Source organism: Lissotriton vulgaris, chromosome 6 (genome assembly GCF_964263255.1).
Source record: "Lissotriton vulgaris chromosome 6, aLisVul1.2, whole genome shotgun sequence".
In the NCBI taxonomy this organism is placed as follows: domain Eukaryota; kingdom Metazoa; phylum Chordata; class Amphibia; order Caudata; family Salamandridae; genus Lissotriton; species Lissotriton vulgaris.
The window spans coordinates 1,576,506,567-1,576,528,937 of NC_141694.1; positions in this window are offsets into that span (position 1 = coordinate 1,576,506,567).

The following is a 22,371-nucleotide window of genomic DNA, read 5'->3' on the forward strand; positions in this document are numbered from 1 at the left end:
TGAAGCAACAGTTGCTACGTCACAATCCAAGTCAACGGTGTCCTGGTTGTTTGTGAACAAAGTGGTTGTGGAGACGTTGTTACATGAGTGAGCACACTATAGGACATGCATTGAAGTGTTACCGTTCCTGTACATATTATTATGTGCCTGAGTATGATGTTGGCAGAATGGGTCCTGTTGTGGCTTTTTTGGCGGTCTTCTTGCCCGCTGCGCTAGCAGTCCGATCACCTGATTTAGATCTTGGCAGGAACTCAGCTACAATACTGTTGCAGTCCCATCGCCTCCACCAAGACTCCTGTCCCCATATCTAAGGCAGGAGAGCAAGAAGCATGTCTTTTGGGGGAGTTCCGCCAAGGTTCCTACCATCATGATAATGATCTCTTGAGGAAACACTTCACAAATCGGCAAAAAGTTAGGAAAAGAGAAGCAAACTCCCCTTTTTTGGGGGGTTCCACTTCGTAATCCATGTCGGACGCCACTGACTAGGTCCTTCCTGTCCTGCTGTCCCAGACCACAACACTTAGCAACTCTGGTGTCGCTAGAATCAAAGGAAGGCTTCTCTGTCACTTCTCCTATGTAGTGTATGGTAACAGTTACGTTTGGCTCGACCACCAGATCATCAGAAACATCTACATTGGCTCAGTGGTATACTGCCAGCCCGACGGCGGAGTACTGTCAGTCAGCAGAGAAGACGCTGCCACAGCAGGCTTTTGTCTCCAGCCGCAACATCTAAATACAGCGGTCAGGAAGGCTTTCAGCACAGCAGAATACTCAGGCCCACTGCTGTGGCCGGACGGTGGTGAGGTTCCCAAGATCGTAACAGGTCCTATGTCTTGACAAAGGGAGAAGGATTCTATTCAGTGGATGAGTGCTCTGAATTTCAAGAGATGCAATGCACAAGTTTTTTTGGGAAACAAAACAAATTCTTCTTGTTTGCAGCTACCTCAAGGAGGTGTTAGTTTTTAGTACAAAGCCAAGTCTTGCTAGATTGGGCTTAGTGTAAAAAGCCATGGGTGTTTTCACTATAAAGACCCAGTAACCCCCTCCTCATACAAAGCAACATAAATTGATTTTTTGCACTGAAAATACCTTTTACTCTGGAATGTAAACACCAATGTGTTGCTTTCTGCTGCTTTGCATGAGTTTGCATGACATTATAATGGCGAAGAAAGTCATTTAATCTAGACTTAAGTTCGAAAGGAAACTGAGAGTTGATGCAAATTGTGTAAAATGTGCCTAAAACTCAGCAATTGCATATTGATGATGTTCCTTTAATAGCCTTTGATTATACTCATATAATAGTGGCAAAATAACCCTTTTCTGTAGCTACTTTGTCACAGTCCTTATATGTTGGGTCTTCACCAAGAACACAAACACTTTATGTGCACCCTCTACAAACACATGTTCGAAAACCCACCACCATGAGCTCAGGTATACTTCCTGATGGCCCGCAATCAACAACCACATACCCTAGACACCAAGCAAGGGAGGCAATAGCTAAGGTGGGGTAACCTCAAAGATTGTCAACTCCCAGGAACTTCTCTATGACAGTTCCAGTTAGGAACCTTTCTGCAATCCAGACACTTACCAGAATGCTAAAAAGGATAAAAAAACAGAGGGATGCTCTGTCACAGGACTGAATGAACAACACACTAAAAGTCAGTTGACCACACCTGATGTTCTCATGAAAGATAGATAGATAGATAGATAGATAGATAGATAGATAGATAGATAGATAGATAGATAGATAGATAGATAGATAGATAGATAGATAGATAGATAGATAGATAGATAGATAGATAGATAGATAGATAGATAGATAGATAGATAGATAGATAGATAGATAGATAGATAGATAGATAGATATATAAGAAGCACCAATGAAGCTAGAGGGATCCAAAACCTGCAAACAAGATGCAAGGCAATGAATTCAACTGGCAATGAAAAAACAACAGTGGACTAATACAAAGAACTAATGCAAAAAGGAAATATTTCAAAAGGTGCTTGATATAACAAGAACGCAAGGTCATGCACACAGCTGCTGAATGCCTCGCTACCAACAACCAATGGCAAAAAAAGGTTCAAAGATTTTTTGAAGAATAAAGGGAATAAAGTGAAGTGGCGAAAACCCTCCAGCAAAGGAACTGTAATCTCTGTCCACACATGACAGGGCCACAATAACTATGAATAACTAGTACAAGACAACCCAAAGTAGAGTTAAAGGGTACTAGGTAAAGAAAAAAAAATATTACCATCATCCAAAATATTGGTAACACTTGCCTTGAGCTTGAAAGGAGGAACAGCTGAATGACCCTATCGGAACCAAACCTGTAATCAAAGAGCCCGACAAAATAACGTCATTGGAAGCATCCGGCCACTATGCCACCACTACTTAGGAAAACACCAGGAGGGATCCATCCCAGACTCATTCCAAATCTACAGCACAAGGAATAAGAAGGCCCTGGGTAGGGAGAGAGGAGATAAAATAGATAAACTGTCTGTGAGCCAACTGCAAGAGATCCATACAACAGATGACACCAGAATCATGCAGACCATCCATTCAGCGTTCCCCTCAGACGCCTGCCCTCACCACATGTACAACCTGTGAAGCTCCAACCACACCATCATCAGCAACTCCTCCATCATTAACAGAAGCCTCCCGGACAGAGGTCAAAGATCACCTGAAGAAACCCTTTGCCAACTCAAAAGACGTCAGCAATTACAGGCCCATCTCGCTCCTACTGTTCCTGGTCATAGTCCTCTTGAACAGCACAATCTTTTGAACACCACCCAGCCAGTGTTCCACAGCAACCACAGAAAGGAAACTACCCTCCTGCCTGCAACAGGTTATGTTTGGTCCATTGTGGAAGGAGGAGAAACCCATGCTTTCATCCTGCTCAACCTTTTAGCAGCATTTTACACCAACTCGGGTGCACCCTCTTCGCTAGGCTCCAGGCTCTGGTATCCAAGGGCCCATCATGAGATGGATTTCATACTTCCTCTCCAACAGAACACACTGAGTCAGACTCGCCACTTTCACCTCCAAACACAAGAAGCTCATCTGTGGAGTCCCCCAGGGCTCTTCCCTCAGCCCAACCCTGTTCAACGTTTACATGGCACATCTTGCCTGCAACGTGAAAAACTACAGCATCAACAATCTCTCCTATGGCGACAACACTCAGCTCATCATCTCCCTCACTGACATGAACAATACCACCAGGACCAACTTCATCGACTTCATGTCCAAGTTGGCCAACTGGATGTGAGAGAAATGGCTCAGACTCAACATGTACAAAACAGAGATCCTTATTTATGGAAGTAAGAGTTACTCCTAGGACTTCTCTTGACACCACTCCAAATAGTGCACAATACAGTAGGAGCGAAAAAAATCTCAGTCCTCTACCTTAGTCCTGGCCGGCACCACCCTTAATGCATAGGTGAGGGTGGACAAAGGCAACCAGAGAAGGTGGGGGAAAGGCGACAAAACAAGGAGACCAGCATGGACTGCCCCAGGGACTGGAAGGTTCCACTTTACTGTACCACACAGGAAGAGGCCAAGCCACCCTGAAGAATTAACGACAGAAGAAAAGGTTAGAACAAATAAACATGAAAAACACACACACATGTGACTGGGTATTATAACACAGAGACTCTCTTACCCTTCCCACTGGGTTTGATGATGGTCCAATAAAGGGATAGATAGTGCTGAATATGTTGCCAATAAAACAGGGTAATTCCAAGGTATCAGTAGTCCCGGGCACTTAATCCAATCCCAAGGTCGGGTAAAAGCAAAACACCTTCTCTAATGAAATGTATTCAGAAAAGGGGAAAAAGCTAGTACATGGCAAAAAAACCCGAAAAGTAAACTGACAAACCAGAGACTCCAAATACGTCCATATAAAACCTTTATCTTTATGATGCACCAACAAAAGCACTCTAACAAAACAAAATCGCCGGTTACTTAAAAGACCCGACAAGAGGACTTTACTAAACGCAGGAAAATAAGGACGCAGCCGCATCCTAATTCCGTGTTCCATGCTAATCCCTAGCAAACACGCTACAAACTGTGACTCCACAGGTAGCAGGGAATAAGTTCAAGATTAGGGAAAAAGGGGGATCTACCAGGTCAAGTCCTTTGTACAAGATCTACGATCCCGTTGAAAAGCAACAAAGTCCTGGTAATCCAGAAACGCTTGCAAATCCAGTGCAAGCTATCAGTGTCCAGGCAAACAGGAAGGCAAGGTAAACAGTCGGGGGAAGACTTGGGGGAATTGCATACCCAGTCACACGAATGTGGCAGGGAAGGGAAGATGAGGAAAATGAAAAACTGTGTCAGTTCCCAACAGTGGGTGACCAACGTGGGTCCTTCACCCACCCCCAAAGACCACATCTGAAACCCTGCCAGCATCCTGGATGACAAACTCACAAGGAAAAAACAGGTAAATGCTGTGATTGCATCCTGCTGCTACATCTCCAGAATGCTTGCAAAAGTCAGAGAAGAACAAGAGACAAGGATGCTATGGGCCTGATTACCAATTTGGTGGTGCTGCACCAACTTTGTGCTGGCTTAGCATCGCCAAAGCAGTGCATAGACCGCCTGTCAGATTACAAGTTCAACTCGTGTCTGGTGGGCTTTTCTTTTCGTGTTCCCATGGTGGTGCCCTGAAAACAGGCACCGCAATGGGAATACAAAACCACTTGCAGAACAAAATGAATGATGAAGACAATGACATGCTGAAACGTGGGGTGCATACAGTTAAGGGAGCACATGTTGGCAGCAGGGGCATTTGTTTTCCACTGCCAGCCTTTTCATTGCAGACTCACCACCATGAAAAGGCTAGTGGTGACCCCTGTCTGCTGCGCCACCGTGAATGGCGGATCCCTGACACAGTGGGCACAGTGGTGGGGGTCTAAATGGTTACCTTGAAATTCGGCTGCTGGCTGGTCCACCTCCGCTGTGCCACCACGAGTCTCATAATTAAGCCCTATAGCCTTAAAACTTCAAACCAAAGAGGTAAAAAGCAGAAAAAGTGGTGAAAGAGTAAAGAGCTGCTGGTAAGAGGATAGAGAAATTTCTTAAAAGTGTATGTCCTCAGCTCGAATAAGTTCAAAATCAAGTACATAGAAAAAAAAAGTTAAGACCAACTGAGAAAGGAGAAAAACTCTCAGATAAGAAGAGTAAAAAATGTGCGCAAAAGGAGAGAATTTAACCAGAAGGCAGAGGCAGGTAAAGGAAATCAGAATTAGAATCTGCCATAGTAGAGTAACTCAGGCTTCATTAGAAAGTATTAAGAAGAAGAAAAGAAGCAGTCAGACAAAAAGAACATGTTGAGAGTGTAGTCGATAAGGCCTTTGCGCTCAAGGGGAATCTATATATTTTTATTCTAAAGAGAATGAAGACACTAGATAAAATAGTGTTGTCTATGACATGAAGTCAAAGGAAAAGACTTGTCAGTAGAACTAACTTTTTCTAAGTTTTAAGAGGTATATGGTTACATACTTCCAGTACTGAGCCATTCTTTAATGCAGAAAGCAATTTGTCGGAGAACACATTAGCAGGCCTTGGCGTAGTTTGTGGAGTTTTGCTAAGCGGAACTCAGCGAAGTGACAAAAAACATCTGCGGAGTTCCGCAAGTGGCGGAGTGCAGTGCAAACTGACATTAGCGCTGGTGTTCCTGCCGCTGGAGTAGAAATTCTACCCGAACGTCAGCTCAAGCGCAAACTCCACATAGTGCAGAAACTGGTCTAACTCCGCGAAAGGAGCAGAGTTCACTGCACAGGTCTAATGCATGCATTTGACAAATGTGGACAGTGTTATGAGATAAAAGACAGTTATCCTATTCCGAAAGGGGTGATGTTACCCAAAAAACGTATGGGAAATCACAGCTAAAGAGGAACAGGAAAGGCACAGACAGGCCCCTGTATACAAATGGAAATGTAGCAGTGTTTGTAGTGTTCAGCAAAGATCAATTGTTATACTAAGAGCTTTCTTACGTCAGTTTGCCTGCAAAAGTCAGAAACAGAAAATTGGTATTTTGTAAGAATTCTACCCATACAAAGTATACTTACGTACAGGGACATTTGCTAGTATGTCTATCAAAGAAAGTGTGCAGAAGCACATTTCAACACTTTAGAATGTTAGCTGTTCACCACTCTGAATTGGGAAAACCAGTTAGGAGGCTTTACTATGTTGAAAGTCCTGCACTATGTTTAAGAGAAATTAATAAAGTTATTTTGCATGGTACAGTAGGAGAGGCACAGAACGTTTGTGATGATATTCAGTTTTCTTTATTTGGTCCTGAAGAGGAGTGTAGAGAAAATTAGGACTTGGTAACTACAGGTGTAGAATAACAAGACATAGCTGTTACTATTGATAGTTTTCAAGAAGAGATTAGAATGTTTAGCTCAGTGTGTTCAGAGAAACAAGTCTGTTTTTATATATATGTTGTCATTGCACTCACTACAAAACTCAAACTTGTTATGTTGTATCTTCAAAAACTGAACACATATAAGAGGCAAGAATTTGCAGCTTATTTATTTGTATAAGAATGCTTTGATTGATCCCCTCATCAAATGATATGTAAGTAGTGTTATATTATAGTGGAGGAGGGATAATACAATGGCAGCTAGAGCAGTCTAGAAGTTAGAATTAGTTCCAATCCATCAATAATTATAAGATTTAAATGTTAATGAATCAATTCTAATACAGTCTAAAAATCTATACCAAGCTATAGTCATTATGGAGCCAAAGACAGGAAAGTTAACTCAAACAAGGTTACAGAAAGGTCCTAAAGGTAGAGTTGTGAACTTGCATTAGAGTTTAAGTAGAGTATGGAAACTATAGAGGTGCAGAGAGTATTGGAAGAAGCACTTATTATTTTTAGTGAATGGTGTCCCTACCAAGAGTAAAAAATATTGCAGGAGTTAGTGGATGTTAGTAAAGTAAGGAAAGAGACATTATATCTGGTGCAAAACAAGATTTATTATAAAAATTTAGATGTTCTTAAAGACATAACTCATATGGAGGGTGACACATTATCATCAAAAGGTCAGATTGAGAAAGTGGATCGATCCCAATCAGACGAAATGTATGAACACTATAGTGTACAGTCTCCGCATCCTAAAAAGATTATTGGTGATGCTATTAATTGCAGTCAAATGAAGTAAGCAAGAGGAGTACCCTTGAGTGGATGGAAGAAAAGTTTAGAAACTTCATCTCCAGGAATGGGTTTTAGGTATGACGATCGACCTGTACAGCTATCAGTGACTGAGTACAGATCAACTAGACTACACTCAGAGAATCCTAGATTTCACCAGTGTATTCAATATATATTTTATCCTGTATTTGAGAATAAATTGTCAAGCCTATCTCATGCAGTAAACCACATTCTTAAGATAGGAGTAAATCAGCAAAAAAAGACAGCAAGGGAATTTGTTGACAAAGTTCAAAGAAAAGATGAAAACCTGGAATGCAACTTGAATTATTTGATAGCGTGCCAGCATGGCACCAGTGAATATTGGTATCATCGTCACGGTGAGCAGAAATGCATGTTGAGAAACTTAGTCGCATCAACTTGGTTTCTAACACTCAGGTGTGCTGAGTATGCATGGGATAACATGCCTGAAAATCTGCAGGAAGCAAACTTCAGGAGAAATTTGGTCTCAGGACCCTCGAAACATTTGCATATATTTTATCCACAGTTTACAAGAAATGATGGGTTTCATCTGTGATCACGCCAAATTTACTCCTTGTCTTCCCTATTAGATACAGATTAGATTTTAATTGCCTGCTGAAAGTGGTTGAGGGGAGCTAAACAATTCAAGGTTATACTTACAAAATAGTCATGCTTATAAGGCCACAGACTCCAAACTCTAGTTTTGTGGATTTATTATAAGGCCAAAAATAATTGAATATAAACACATCTTAATATCAGAGTATATAGGTACATGAAAATCAATACAGAGCCGAGTCTACAAATGTGATTCATTCAACATAAAAAGGCATAATGTGATGAACTCCAAAATTAAAATGCAACACAGAATAGATATGAAGTCCAACTCTCTTTTCATTGAGAAGAAAAACAAATTTTATCTTTTTCTACACTGCTCTCAATGAGGGTCCTGCCTAACTCCCTTTGTTTCATACCCCAAAGGTGTCAGCACATGTTGACTTCAAAAGAAGTACTCATGTCAAATGGGTCAGATAGCTTAACGCTCGCTATGGAGCTCGCTCTAAGATGCTCCTTCTCCAGTGAAATGCAGACGTGTCTACCCACTGTCCTTACGCATCATACAAAAAGACAGTGTTCCGCCCCAATACAAAAAACTTTTCCACAGGAGCAGTGTTGTTCAGCTCCTGCACAGTGGCCTTGGTTCCCAGATCAGCCAGACACAAAAGGCTTCTTAAGACTTCTTAAGACATTCTGGGTATCTCCTTTAATCTAAGAATATGAGGTCGAATTCCTGCACCTGCAGTAAGATGAGAACATACTGTCTTTCATTACAAAAAGGATTCCTTTAATTAATTCTTGAGCAAACAAGGAGTATCGAAACTATCAACAACCTGCAATGTGGGCCAACCATACAGGCAGCTTTAACAATACACGGTTACATTATATGAGTATAATGTTATCCTGCATATTATGCATTTAGGAATTTGAAGACTTTTCCAGGATATACAAAGTCCTACTTAAATGTGCACACTACATTACAAATAATCATGTGACTTGAATAAAAGCATTTTAATAAAAGGTGAAACACTGTAATCGACAGAATATATGGGAGTGCATTTAAACCATGAAAATAATGCACCCATACAATTCAGAGTTCTGTAAGCTCTCTATCAAGTGCAACAAAATTAATACTCTTCTGGGTGAAGGAACTGATTTCTTTTGGCGCAGAGTATCATGCTAGATGTGCTCCACATACTCATGTCCTCCTATGGATAAAAGATGCCCTGAAGTTTGTACCAGACACCATGAGTCTGTCTTGACTTTCATACAACACTATGTAACATGAACCATTCCAAAAGTTATTACAAATTGAAAGGATGATTTGACATGAGATGTCGATTTTGGATTCTAATGACCTGTGATCTCAGAAGGAAGAGTGAACAGCTTTTTTTCAGCAAGCAGATACACTCTCACAAGTAAATCTCAGAAAAATACATAAAACCTGAGAAGAACAGATGCTTTAAAATATATCAATGACTACAACTCTTAGTTCATTACTCTGAAGATGTGGAATGCAAATATCGGTCTACAATTTGTCACAGACAACTCCATTGCTGTTACTCGCTATGAGACCTCATTTATAAAAAAGTCAGAGAAGACAGAGATTAAAGAAATGTGGGAGGAGATTTCTGCAGGAAAGAGTCTTACCAATAAATAGTTCAATTTCAGCTTGAAAATGCTTTACCACAAACAGATATGTTAGTGCGAATGCTGGGCAGCTTATGCTTTGCTAGTTTGTTCTCTAAGTCAAGAGGACTTGTGTGAGTAAGCGTAGGCCCAGAAAGTAGTTGTAATAAAGTATTAAAGTATTTTCCAGTAATACAATACCTTGCAGAATTTCAACCCAAGAGTACAGCAATTCTAAAGACTAACATGCTGGATACAGACTACCCACGAAGGAGTCATCATCTTGAAAACATGGGTCTCAATAACGTGCTTCAAAACTATACAAATAGAAGTAATGCAACTGAAAATACATAACAAGGAAGAAATGTAATCCTAGGATGTGATAGTTCTTTAGTGAGACACAACAAAGGAAGTCTAATTAAACATTTACAACTTAGTAGCCAAACTCCAGAGAGGAGAGAGTTTTCTACCTGCCACTTTTGTAGTTGCTCAAGCCATTGTATGCAGAATTATAATTACTTGGACGGTATTACTGCTAGGAAAACTCTTTCAATGCTGAGAAAGACTCCATTGAGTGCTCAGTGTTTCCAACCTACCCGCAAATGTTTCGAGATGAGATTAAACAGGAAGAAACAATTGGTGCTGAGATAGCCAGAGAGAGTTCTCACAGCAGCCAAGGTTCTGCACCAGCAAGTCAGGATCCTCTTGGAGAGTCAATAATTCAAAATAAATTGCAATTTCTATGAATGAGGTGGAAAATTCAACGCAGCAAGCAAGACAGGAAACTGTAAATTTCTGACAGTTGGTACAACAACTGTAAAATGAACAGTAAGACATTTTTGATGAAGTTAAAGATAAAAATAGAGCATGGGTTCCTGCATGAGAAGAGAAAGTGTGAATCTTTTTTTTTTTATACAGTTCATCTATACATAAGTGGTCAAGCAAGCACTCGAAAGCTTCTTAATTAAAGTACTCACCAGTTATATACAGAAGATTATAGATTCAAATTTGTCACCAGTAGTTACTGCACCAACAGGATGAGCTGCATATAACATTAAAATAATTACTTTCCATCGAATATTAATGCTACCTTTGGAACATGACAACAAATTAGAACACCAGACATTATCTGGTGATGCTTGTCATGAGGCAGCAAGAGTATTGAAGATATTGAAGCTAGTCATTATTGTTGAACTGAGTATGGTTTCGAACCTAATGTTTGCTTTCATACATTTAAGAATGCAGCAGATATTGAGCGCAAACTATATTATAATGTTTGGTGGGAAACATTTAATTGTATTTGGTGTCCTACTACAACTAACACCTGTAAAAGGACAACCTGTTCTCAAACATTTCTAAATAATGAAACAGTAGGAAGTATTGGAAATGTGAATATTTGACAAACCGTTGAATACAAATAACTACTGAGAAATATGCACCAACCATCAGATGTTCAATATGGAGATATACAGAAAGACATTAGAGTAGGAGTTCTTACAAAAAAGGGAAACATGCTTTGGGAACTCACCTTATCAAGAAAGTATTTCCAACTAACATCGCAGCAGCAGAACTAATGTGAAAGTTTGTTAAAGAATGGAAGTTCATAGTGTGTTTAATTCTAATCCTTCACAAGTGCCGCAAATTAAATGAAGAGTTGCTGCAACTGGATAAAGAAGATATTTTGGAAATTATAACTACTGGTAAAACATCAGGGAGTCACAATAGTACTCAGAGAAAACTGCAAGCAACATTGTATTCTTTTGAGAAGTCTGTATCAAAAACTGCAGGGTTAGAGAAGCAGTTATGTCTCTGCAAAAACTGGTGTACAATTTTGCATTTTAGTAAATGATGCACTGGGTAAAGTTATAAATTTCATTAATTATCCAAACAGAGATGGGGTGGAATACATAAAATTTGATGAGATTGATGGTGTCAAGCAGATTGGTTAATGTGTTTCACGTTTGTTGATAGTGAAAGACTTATACGTCAGGCGAAAGCAGTTCCCACTGTCTCTAGCAATTGCTATACCCATACACAAATCACAAGGTTGAAGTGCAGATACAGATTTTGTTATTATTGAAACTATTGTATACAAAGAAGGAATGTCATATGTAGAATGTTTGCTAATTAGAATATTGGCTGGTTAGTTTTTGTTTTACTTTGAAGAGAAGAAAGTTAGTGGTGATGCAGGCTGAATAAGGTAATATAATTGGTTAAGAAGTCTACATGCTCCTCATCTAGCCAAATACTCTGTTTATGAGAAATGGTTAATCTGTCCAAAGTTGCACATTACAAAACAGTGTATGGATACTCAAGAAAAAGAAAAACAGAAGGAGAATCCCCAAGAATCAAGGAATAGAAAATGATAGAGAAGTTGTAGGTTCCCAGTTCAAAAACAGTTCAGGGGTCACCTGATATGCAAATATCTGAATGTACCCATTTGTCACATGTAGTAAACCAAATTGAACAAAACAGAGATAACAGAATCTGTTCTGCACTATATAGTTTGCTCAAAGGTTTCCTGAATGACTGAAGTGTAATACAGTGTGGTTCAGGAATTCGAGACATTATAAATATACCTACTGGATCAGTAGTGTTCTCTGTAAATATTCAACAAGATGCACAACAATTTATTATGGTAATGCTAAGAATGTTAGTGCAAGAAGGAGTAAATAATATTGAGAAATTTGGATTGAGTTTCAGACGGAACCATGAGTGTGAAGATTGTAGATTAACCTCCAGCACTGAAATCATTTCCGAATGATTCCTCTACTTGACATTACCAGATACTAAAACCATGCATTTTGAGAAACTGTTGAAAAAGGCCACCACTTATGGCCTGCCCAGACTGCAGATCAGATGTTATGTCTATGCTATTTATAGAAACTAATAGGAACTAACTTATAGTGATGCTACAATGATGCAGAGCGGATTGTTCAATTGCAAACTGAAATTACAAACTTAGTATTTGGACAAATATCAATTTTGAAAGGACATTTATGCTTTGGCTATCATCGTTCATGACGAGGTAAACAACCTCTTCATACTACACAGTTTATTTCAGATGACAATCTGGATGGACAGAATGCAATCAATCTGAAATCCAAACCAAACTCTCATCTCTTCTTTCTTCAACCTAAGTCCTGAGAACAATTTCTGGATGAAAAAGTGATACAAGGTGTTTTGGTTCAGTGGTTTATTGGTTTATTAAACATTATTCAGCCTATTGGGGGTAATATCTTCACAATGTTGTTTCAGATGCAAGATACCTTTAACCTTCGACAAAGGAGTTTATGTAACATACAAATCTGTGGGGTCTATTAGGATGGCGGGTGGAAATTAAAAAAATGTTTCTTTTTCTATTGGAGAAAGGAGTTAATGTAACAACTAAATACACCACTTTCATTAAAGTCTGAAAGTGGATGGACATACTCGAATTACTGCAACTTTAAGATGAAACTAAACACTGCCTTCAAAATTGAAATATTGTCTCCTTTTGTTTCTCTAATCAAACGTCTACATCCTATGTTTGGCAAAAAATGTACTGTATGGGTTTTGTCTAGTGGTGAGCGCAAAATCCGTTCCACTCGCGCGAATTTACAGAGAATTCGCAAATACGCGAACGGCGGATCCGGGGGCAAAAGTTGAAGTCTGGCCTGGCCTGTTGTAACTATTTTACGATGGCACCGGTAAGCTGCCAGCGCCATCCTAAAATAGTTACTAAGTTAGCTTCAACAGGAAGCTCTAATAGATAAAATAAAGCAGGTGCTCGAGCACCAGTTTTATTTTATCTATTAGAGCTTCCTGTTGAAGCTAATTTAGTAACTATTTTAGGATGGCGCTGGCAGCTTGCCGGCGCCATCGTAAAATAGTTACACCAATCAATCAATCAATCAAAGCATTTATATAGCGCACTACTCACCCAGAGGGTCTCAAGGCGCTGGGGAGGGGGGTCCGCTACTGCTCGAACAGCCAGGTCTTGAGTTGCTTCCTGAAGGCGAGGTGGTCCTGGGTCAGGCATAGGTGGGTCGGGAGGGAGTTCCATGTCTTGGCGGTGAGGTAGGAGAAGGACCATCCCCCTGTGGTGGCTCTTCGGATGCGGGGGGGGCGGCGAGGGCGTGGCCAGTCGATCGAAGTTGGCGTTTGGGAGCGTAGAAGTTGAGGCGGTTGTTGAGGTATCCTGGGCCTTGGTTGTGTAGGGCTTTGTGTGCGTGGGTGAGGAGTCGGAAGGTGATTCTCTTGTTGACCGGGAGCCAGTGCAGGTCTCTCAGGTGTCCGGAGATGTGGTTGCGACAGGGGATGTCCAGGATGAGTCGTGCTGAGACGTTCTGGATCTGCTGGAGTCTCTTCTGGAGTTTGGCGGTGGTTCCGGCGTAGAGGGAGTTGCCGTAGTCCAGACGGCTGGTGACAAGGGCCTGGGTGACCGTCCTCCTGGTCTCGGTGGGGATCCACCGGAAGATCTTACGTAGCATGCGCAGGATGTTGAAGCACAACGAGGAGACAGCGTTGACTTGTCTGGTCATGGAGAGGGAGGAGTCCAGGATGAAGCCCAGGTTGCGTGCGTGGTCCATTGGTTTGGGTGCGCTGCCTAGGGCGGGGGGCTACCAGGAGTCGTCCCAGGCAGAGGGTGAGGATCCCAGGATGAGGACTTCCGTCTTGTCCGAGTTCAGTTTCAGGCGGCTGTTCTTCATCCATTCGGCTACCTCTTTCATCCCTTCGTGAAGGTTGGCTCTGGCGGTGGCAGGGTCCTTGGTGAGGGAGAGGATCAGCTGGGTGTCGTCGGCGTAGGAGATGATGTTGAGGTTGTGCTGGCGTGCGATGTCTGCGAGGGGGCTCATGTAGACGTTGAAGAGAGTTGGACTGAGCGAGGAGCCTTGAGGAACGCCGCAGATGACTTCGGTGGCTTCAGATCTGAACGGGGGGAGGCGGACTCTCTGTGTCCTTCCGGCGAGGAAGGAGATGATCCACTCCAGTGCCTTCTCCTGGATTCCGATGTTGCTGAGTCGCTGCACTAGTGTGCTGTGGCAGACCGTGTCGAAGGCCGCGGAGAGGTCTAGGAGGATGAGGGCTGCTGTTTCTCCGTTGTCAAGCAGTGCTCGGATGTCATCTGTGGCTGCGATCAGGGCGGTCTCGGTGCTGTGGTTGGCCCGGAAGCCAGACTGCGAGAGGTCGAGGGATCCGTTCATCTCGAGGAAGGCGGCCAGCTGCTTGTTGACGGTCTTCGCGATGACTTTTGCAGGGAACGGGAGCAGCGAGATGGGGCGGTAGTTCTTGAGGTCGGTGGGGTCGGCTGATGGCTTCTTTATTAGAGCGCTGAGTTCGGCATGCTTCCAGCTCTACGGGAAGGTAGCGGTGTCGAAGGATGTGTTGATGATGTCCCACAGGTGGGGTGCGATGCCAACGTCGGCTTTGCTGAAGATGTTGTGAGGGCAGGGGTCGGTCGGAGATCCGGAGTGGATGGAGTTCATCGTGCGGACGGTGTCTTCGGTGCTGATCGGGGTCCAGGCGCGGAGGGAGGTGGTGAGGGGCAGTGGTTCGGTCGTGGCGTGCGTCAGTTGAGTGCTGAGCTGTTGTGTATGTCCGCGATCTTGTTGTGGAAGTAGGAGGCGAGGGAGTTGCAGAGGTCTTGCGAAGGGGTGATGTCGTTGTTTCCGGCGTTGGGGTTGGAGAGCTCTTTGACGATGTTGAAGAGTTCCTTGCTGTTGTGTGCGTTGTTGTCCAGTCATTCCTTGAATGCAGTTTTCTTGGTGGCGTGGATGAGTTGATGGTGTTTTCGGGTGGCGAGCTTGAGGGCAGTCATGTTGTCCGGTGTTGGGTCTCTGCGCCAGGCTTTCTCGAGGGCTCGGCAGTTCTTCTTGGAGCTCTTGAGTTCGTCGGTGAACCATGGGGCTTTCTTGCTACCGGGTCTGCTAGGCGGGGTCCTCAGGGGGGCGAGGTTGTCTGCGCAGTCGCTGATCCACTTCGTGAGGTTGGTGGCCGCTTGGCTGGGGTGCGTTGCGCTGGTGGGTGAGTTCTTGCTCAGGGAAGTCGCGAGCTGGTCGTCTGTGATCTTGTTCCATGCCCTTTGATGTGCTTTCTTCCCAAATCTACCGACGAAAATCAGCTGTGATGCTGGATAGAAGCCTTTACATCCTTGACTTTCCCGAGCGCAATCCCTTTGCTGTTCCTGTGACCAGGAGGCTCTTCATCTACCGCTCTGATTGGTCTCAGACCTTTTATACACACAAGAGGCATGTGAACTTGCATGGAAGACCCCCCCCCCACTTAAAAAATTCGCAAATCCGCTAATTTGCAAATTCACGAATTTGCGGATACGCGAATTCGCAAAATCTGAAAATTCGCGAATTGGCAAAATTTGCCCATACCTAGTTTTGTCAACATGGATCATCAGTAATTTACACATCATTTGGCCCACTAGGGGAGATGTTTTCAAAAGGATCTCCAAAGTTAAAGACTACTTCACATTTATTTCAGATATTGTACCAGATATAATAAATATTTTTAACATTTGTTTCTCAGATTACTGTATTAAGTGTAAGGAAAGCCACTAATTAACAAAGTGTATGAAGTGAAATGTATAGTATCATTATTTGTAGAGATGTACTGTGCAGTTTTTTTTTCAATCCAGTGATTGCTTTTTCCCCATGGATCGAGGATGATACTTCACACAAACCATTGCTTAGCGTGAAAAAGTATGAAAGCTGAGAACAATAAAAAAGTAAAAATTATATTTTTGCTTTATTGTAGTATAGTCGTACAGTATAAACAATGTGTATTGTTATCTTTATGTAATTCTGAAGATTAAATACTAACATATCTTTATCTTTTTTTCTTTTTTAATAGTGGCTGCAGTTGAACATTGTTAGATGTCTCATAAAAGTTCTTCTACCACACATGGATTGCTTACCGATATCCCATGAGAGTGTGTTTAAACATAAAGTGCACTTGCCATTTTGCCCTTAAGTTTTTTTTCTCCTTTTTCTAATGAAAAGTTTCAGTGCAATAAAGCACATTTTTAGGTAGTCATGCAACAATTTACTTAATTATTCAGGCACCTATTTATGTATGCATTAAGACATCCAATCACATACCTATACAGTGTGTCAAATAAGCAGTGACTCAGAGATAGAGGTACTGATATACCTACTATTTCACTTATAAACTAGATCACACCTTCACTCATTCACTAAAATAGCCGGTGACACATTTATTGAGTCACTAAAAAACCACTAACACATCCACTCACTCATACAACTATTTACACAACTGCTAACTCACTCATAGAAGCCACTAACAGTAGCTCTCACTCACCCATAAAGCCATTCACACTGGGACATACTCATCCATACAGACAGATACGCACATACTGACTCTCTCAAACAGGCCCTCTCACAACCATTGAGTCATCCCATACTACCACCCACACAAGCAGTCACTCTTTTTGTGTGATGGCTCACACATCGACCCAGTCAATCCTACAGCCACTTATACAGTTACTCAGTCATACAAGCACTCGCAGACCCACTCACTGATGCATACAACTACTTAGACAGCTACTGATTCACTCATAGAGCCACTCACATTAGCATTGACTCAACCAAACATCCACTTGTACACTCGCTAAATCATTCATACATACATGCATGCTGTCATTCAGTCACCCATGTATCACTGAGGCACGTATTCATTCACCCATACACCACTCATGCACTCTTTCAATGATCTATGCACCACTAATGCACTAATTCAATCATCCATGCCCTATTCATGCACTCATTCTAACATCCATGTAACACTAATGCATTCATTCAATCATCCATCCACCACTCATTCAATCATTTATACACCACTCATGTATTCATATAATCATTCATACCCCACTCATGCACTTATTCTAACATCCATGCACCACTCACGTACTCATTCAATCATATATATACCACTCATGCACTCAATCAATAATCCATGCACCGATTATATGTACTCATATAATCAGTCATACCCCACTCATGCACTCATTCTAACATCCATGCACCACTCATGCACCATTGACCTATACTGTTGGACACACACCCATATAATTTATTTTGCGTGTTTGTAGAGCGCTAGAATAGACTCCCAGGGGAGTATCTCCGCGCTTTATGACTGCCGAACCTACAGGAGAACAAGTTACATAACTGCAATCCAATTCTGAGACTGTATAGTTAGACCTGGAACAGAAACGTCTTCAGCTTTTTCCTGAAGGCCAGATGATTTTCAAGCTGCCTAAGCTGGAGGGGGAGGCCATTCCAAATCTTCGGTCCCCTTACCGACAGAGCCTTACCCCCTTGCCTTGCCCGCTTGATCCTAGGAATCATAAGAAGCAATTGATCACTGGACCGTAGAGCACGGGAAGGGACATACGGCACAAACTTGTCTGCGAGATAAGAGGGACCCAAACCATGAAGACCTTTATGTACCGTACAACAGATCTTAAAGGTGACTCTCTGACGGATGGAGAGCCAATGAAGCCTGGCAAGAAGTGGTTTTGATGGTGTTCTGGGAGGAGCATTTACCACCAGCCTAGCTGCAGTGTTCTGCACAACCTGCAACCTGTCCAGATCCTCCTCATTAGCTGACAGCAAGAGGCCATTACAATAGTCGAGACGACTGATAACCAGCGCCTGGACCAGGGTCTTTCTAATAGTGTCACACAACTACTCATGTGACCACTGAGTCACATATACAGTCATTCACATAGCTACTCACTCACCCATACAGCATGCTTTATATGTATTTTACCATAAAAGGCTGTTCTAACAAGAACTTTTTTGTCTAACTCTTTTTTTGTGTTTTTCTAACATTTTTTATTTTTTTTGTAGCAGCAAAATGGCAACATGGGGAGGAAAAATTAGAACAAGCAGCACTAAAAAGCTGCTAGAACTAAGAAATAATAAAAAACTGCATTTGTGCTGCTTTTCGGCCTAACAGATTGCTCCAATGCACTGCTCTCCAGCAGTTACTATTGTGTTGCAGTCCATGAAGTATGTTGCCAGGCGACTTAACTCAGGGGCAACCTCTACACAAAGACTCTCTATTTCTGAGGGGTCTGTCTGCCCTGGCACAGATGGTTAGCCAAAGATAATGATGGTCCCACAGCTTCTCTCTTCTCCCTTGGTCTCTTCAGTTCATTTGAATGATAGGTTTTCAGATGGTACCACATCAATGTTGTACAAAAAGAATATTTTTGATGGACCCTTATGACTGACCGGTTTTTCCCACTGAAAAAGCAGTTGAGCAATTTTGCCACCGTCTTTGACTCTACAGACAGTATGGTAAAGAATTCCAAGACAATACTTGCCTTTTTTTGTTGAGGGCCTTCATCCACACAATCTTCATCTTCCACCTCCTGCACATCCTGCTCTGGCACTTGCTGTCCACCTTCTTTTGCCATTTATCTTACCATAATCAAAACTCTAAACAGAGCACAGCCAAGCACAGCCCCCTGGTCAGAATGATCCTGGAACTAATGGAACATTCAGGAACAGAGATATGGATGGAGAGTTTCTGTTAGGATCCTTGAAAGTGTCTTGTCCAATCATATCATTTTCTTTCCCGGGCGCATGATCTTCGCAAACACAGATGTCATCACAAACACTGGTATTGCAATAAAAAAGTTGTTTTCACTAAAGTAAATACAGAAAGAAAGGTTTAAACATTATGTTAATCTGTACGTGCTGTCAAAAATTCTATTCAATATCTGTATATACGTGTTTCACATTTGTTCGGAAATACATGGTCTTTGCGATTAGTGAGTTAATTTCGACTTCTGGCATCACTGTGGAAACAGAAAAAAGGAAATATATTTGTAAAGTGGTTTTCTTATAAAATAAATACAAAAAGACAATTGTTTGCATTATGCTAGTAAACCCCTGTTCACAAACATTCTGCAGATTATATATTTATATACGTGTCTTAAACTTTTAGAAAAAGACGCGATCATCGCGATTACTAATGCCATCACGAAGTCTCAGCAAAAATGGGAAATACCATGCAAATGTGGTTTTCTTAGAAAATAAATAGAAAAAGACAAGTTTAAACATTATACTACTAAACTTTTATTGTCAAACATTCTGTACAGAACCTGTATATATGTGTATTACACTTTTTGGAAAAACGCAGTTTTGCAGCATCTCCGTGGAAATGGAAAAGACGTTGTGACGAAAAAGAAATAAAAAGAAACTCCCAGTTATTAATGGACTAAAACAAATCAGAATGACTCACACTGAGAAATGCATACATGTGTGGTCTGTTATACACCTCTAATATATAATATCCAAATCTAGGAAAAAAATTGAAAAACCTTAGACATACACTGAAAACGGTGAAAGTAACATGGATGTTATACTTAGGAAAAAGAATATAAAAAACTGCAAACCAAAGGTTACAGGGACATTATAGTTAGGAAATAACATTTAAAACCTTAGAAATTCACTTAAACAACCAAAGGTTAAAGAGATAATATAGTTAGGAAATGGAATTTTAAAAACTTTAGAAATTAACTTAAAATGGTCAGGGGCCCAGCGCCATTTCTCCACAACTCTGCAAATGAGACTACTACTTAAACAATCATAGAAATTCACTGAAAAAAACAAAGGTTACAAGGATGTTATAGTTCGGAAGTACCATTTAAAAACCTTGGAAATTCACTGAAAAAGTCCAAAATGTACCTGGTCTAAAATCAGGCAATACAAGAAGAAATGTTTCATTTCTCCTGGCATTTTGCTTTTTTTCCATGTGTGCTGCATTATGCAGCACACCAGGAAACAGCAAATTAGCTGTAAAGAATGTTTATGTGCAAGAAGATGTCCCTTCCTGCACATAAACAGTCACTTTGGCAGCGCAGGCACCCTTGCAATGTGGTGCAAGGATGCCTGATAGGCAGCTTCTTTAGCTCCAGTGCTAGGGAAAGAGCTGGGGTGCGCGGCATTCTTGTATATATGGTGCATCCCTGCGTTTTGAAATTGACTGAGTGTGGCATTACCAATTTTGATCTTAACACAGTGCTCTGCCAGTTTCTAGTAAATATCCCCTCGTATTTTTTCATTGTTTACAGGATCAGCCTATTATGCTGATAGCAGGGCAACATTGCAATTAATTGGTCAGGGCACATCTTTGACAGGGGCCTGTTGCAATGACGTTCTGTGAGTGTTCTGGAGCTTTGAAGGTGGTACTGATTCTATGGAAATAGTTCACGGAGGAATAAGGATAGAAAAAAAAAGATCTTGTTTTTCCTCTTTCTGGCACTCCAAAGAGTCTAATATTGTTGCTGCAGGAGCTGTCCTGTAGGGCTGTGGGTTTTTATGGGTGTTTCATAGTTCTGAGATGCAGTCTGGTGGGTGTTGTATCAAATAAGCCTCAAATTGTCCAAGCACTTGCCCATAACATCTAGAGGTGAGTGCATAGTGACAATGAAATCTAAATGATTTCAGTTCTTTGTTTGCATAAGACATTAATCATTCTACAGTCGAAAATGAGGATTGAATAATTTTGGGTGAGCCTTGATAGAGTCTTCCATCACTACAGTTGCAGACATGCCACTAATATTGGTGATTTGTTTTTTAAAGGAATCAGCTTGAGAGAACAACAGTTTGCTGGATATCTTATTCCTTGGCATTTGTTGTGGAAAAAGGTAGGGGAGACAACAATAGAGAAAATACATTTAATTAATTAGCTGTGTGCAGGTTGTAACTGGCCTCTCCTATCAGGGCAACTCTGGTTAGTCAGAATGTGGGTCTGTACTGCTATGAACACCAGGTTAGACAGGTGAGTAAATATGGGTATAATGAGCAAGTCAAACAAAAGCGGGAACAATATGCCCCCTCAGGGGTTGGAATTGGTTGACAATAGTACCAATTTGAAGTAATACTCACTAAAAAAAAGTTGTAGTTACCATGCAGCTACCATTATGTCTTTAGAAGGTAAAATCAAGCCGCATAAGGGAAGATACTACAGAAATCACCCAAAATCTGCGACTATGTCCATGTTTTAGTATGTCTAGCAGGTGACAGCATACTCCCATGTGGTTGCTGATAAACCAATGATGTTGAAAGATGTGTGTTATGCTTGTTGTGGGTATATGGGTTTTGAACTGTCTCAATTCAATACAGCAGTCATTTGGTCCAGATGTCCCTGACAAAGGCAGGAAGTTGTGGGACACACAGACATAGTGGTTGTACCTGGATCCAGCCACTGACTTGAAAAGACTCACAGCGCTAGGTTCCTTTTGCATCTAGTCACTCTCAGTTCTGTGCTCCGAGGTTTGCAGTGGCCTCAGCGGTGGCCTGCTAACAGAGAACAATGGCAAAACCAGCACCTCCAGAGTGTGTAGTGGAACTCCACCAATGCAACAGTGAGCCCAGGGTGCATGTACTTCAGGCGGTAACATGGCTAATGAGACTGGTCTGCTCAGCATTCAGTAGGTGCCTCACTAGTTGAATTTCTCCTCCTTTTAGCAAAGCATTGTCTTTGTCCCTAAACTATGCTCACCACCACTTCTAAACATAACACACTAATTACGCACATTTAACTAAGATTATACAGGGATAGAGGCAGTAAAGGGTAAAATGCTTTCGGAACATCTCTAGAGAGCTTCTTTCCCCTTCCTTGCGTAGCTCAGCCTCCTGCTGAACTACTTTTGTTGTCTTTCATTATGGCTTGCAGGATTCAGAACCCTCCATTGTTTCCTAGGTGACTTACTCTAACCAAATACTGCTGCTCTCAATGAGGTTATAAAATCTGATATATGAAATTCACAAATTGCCCCATTAAGTAGTATTAACTAATCATGAAGTAAAGCAGAATGATATGCTTTTCTCTCACAAATGAGTGACTGTCCTGCTGTGATCTGATTACATTCATTCAAAAGTAATTGAATTCATAACCAATTTGAGTAAATTGGTTAATGTTGATTAGAAGAGTTTTCCATAGACGTCTCTTGCTTATGAACATATTTCAAAGCAATCAGATCTTT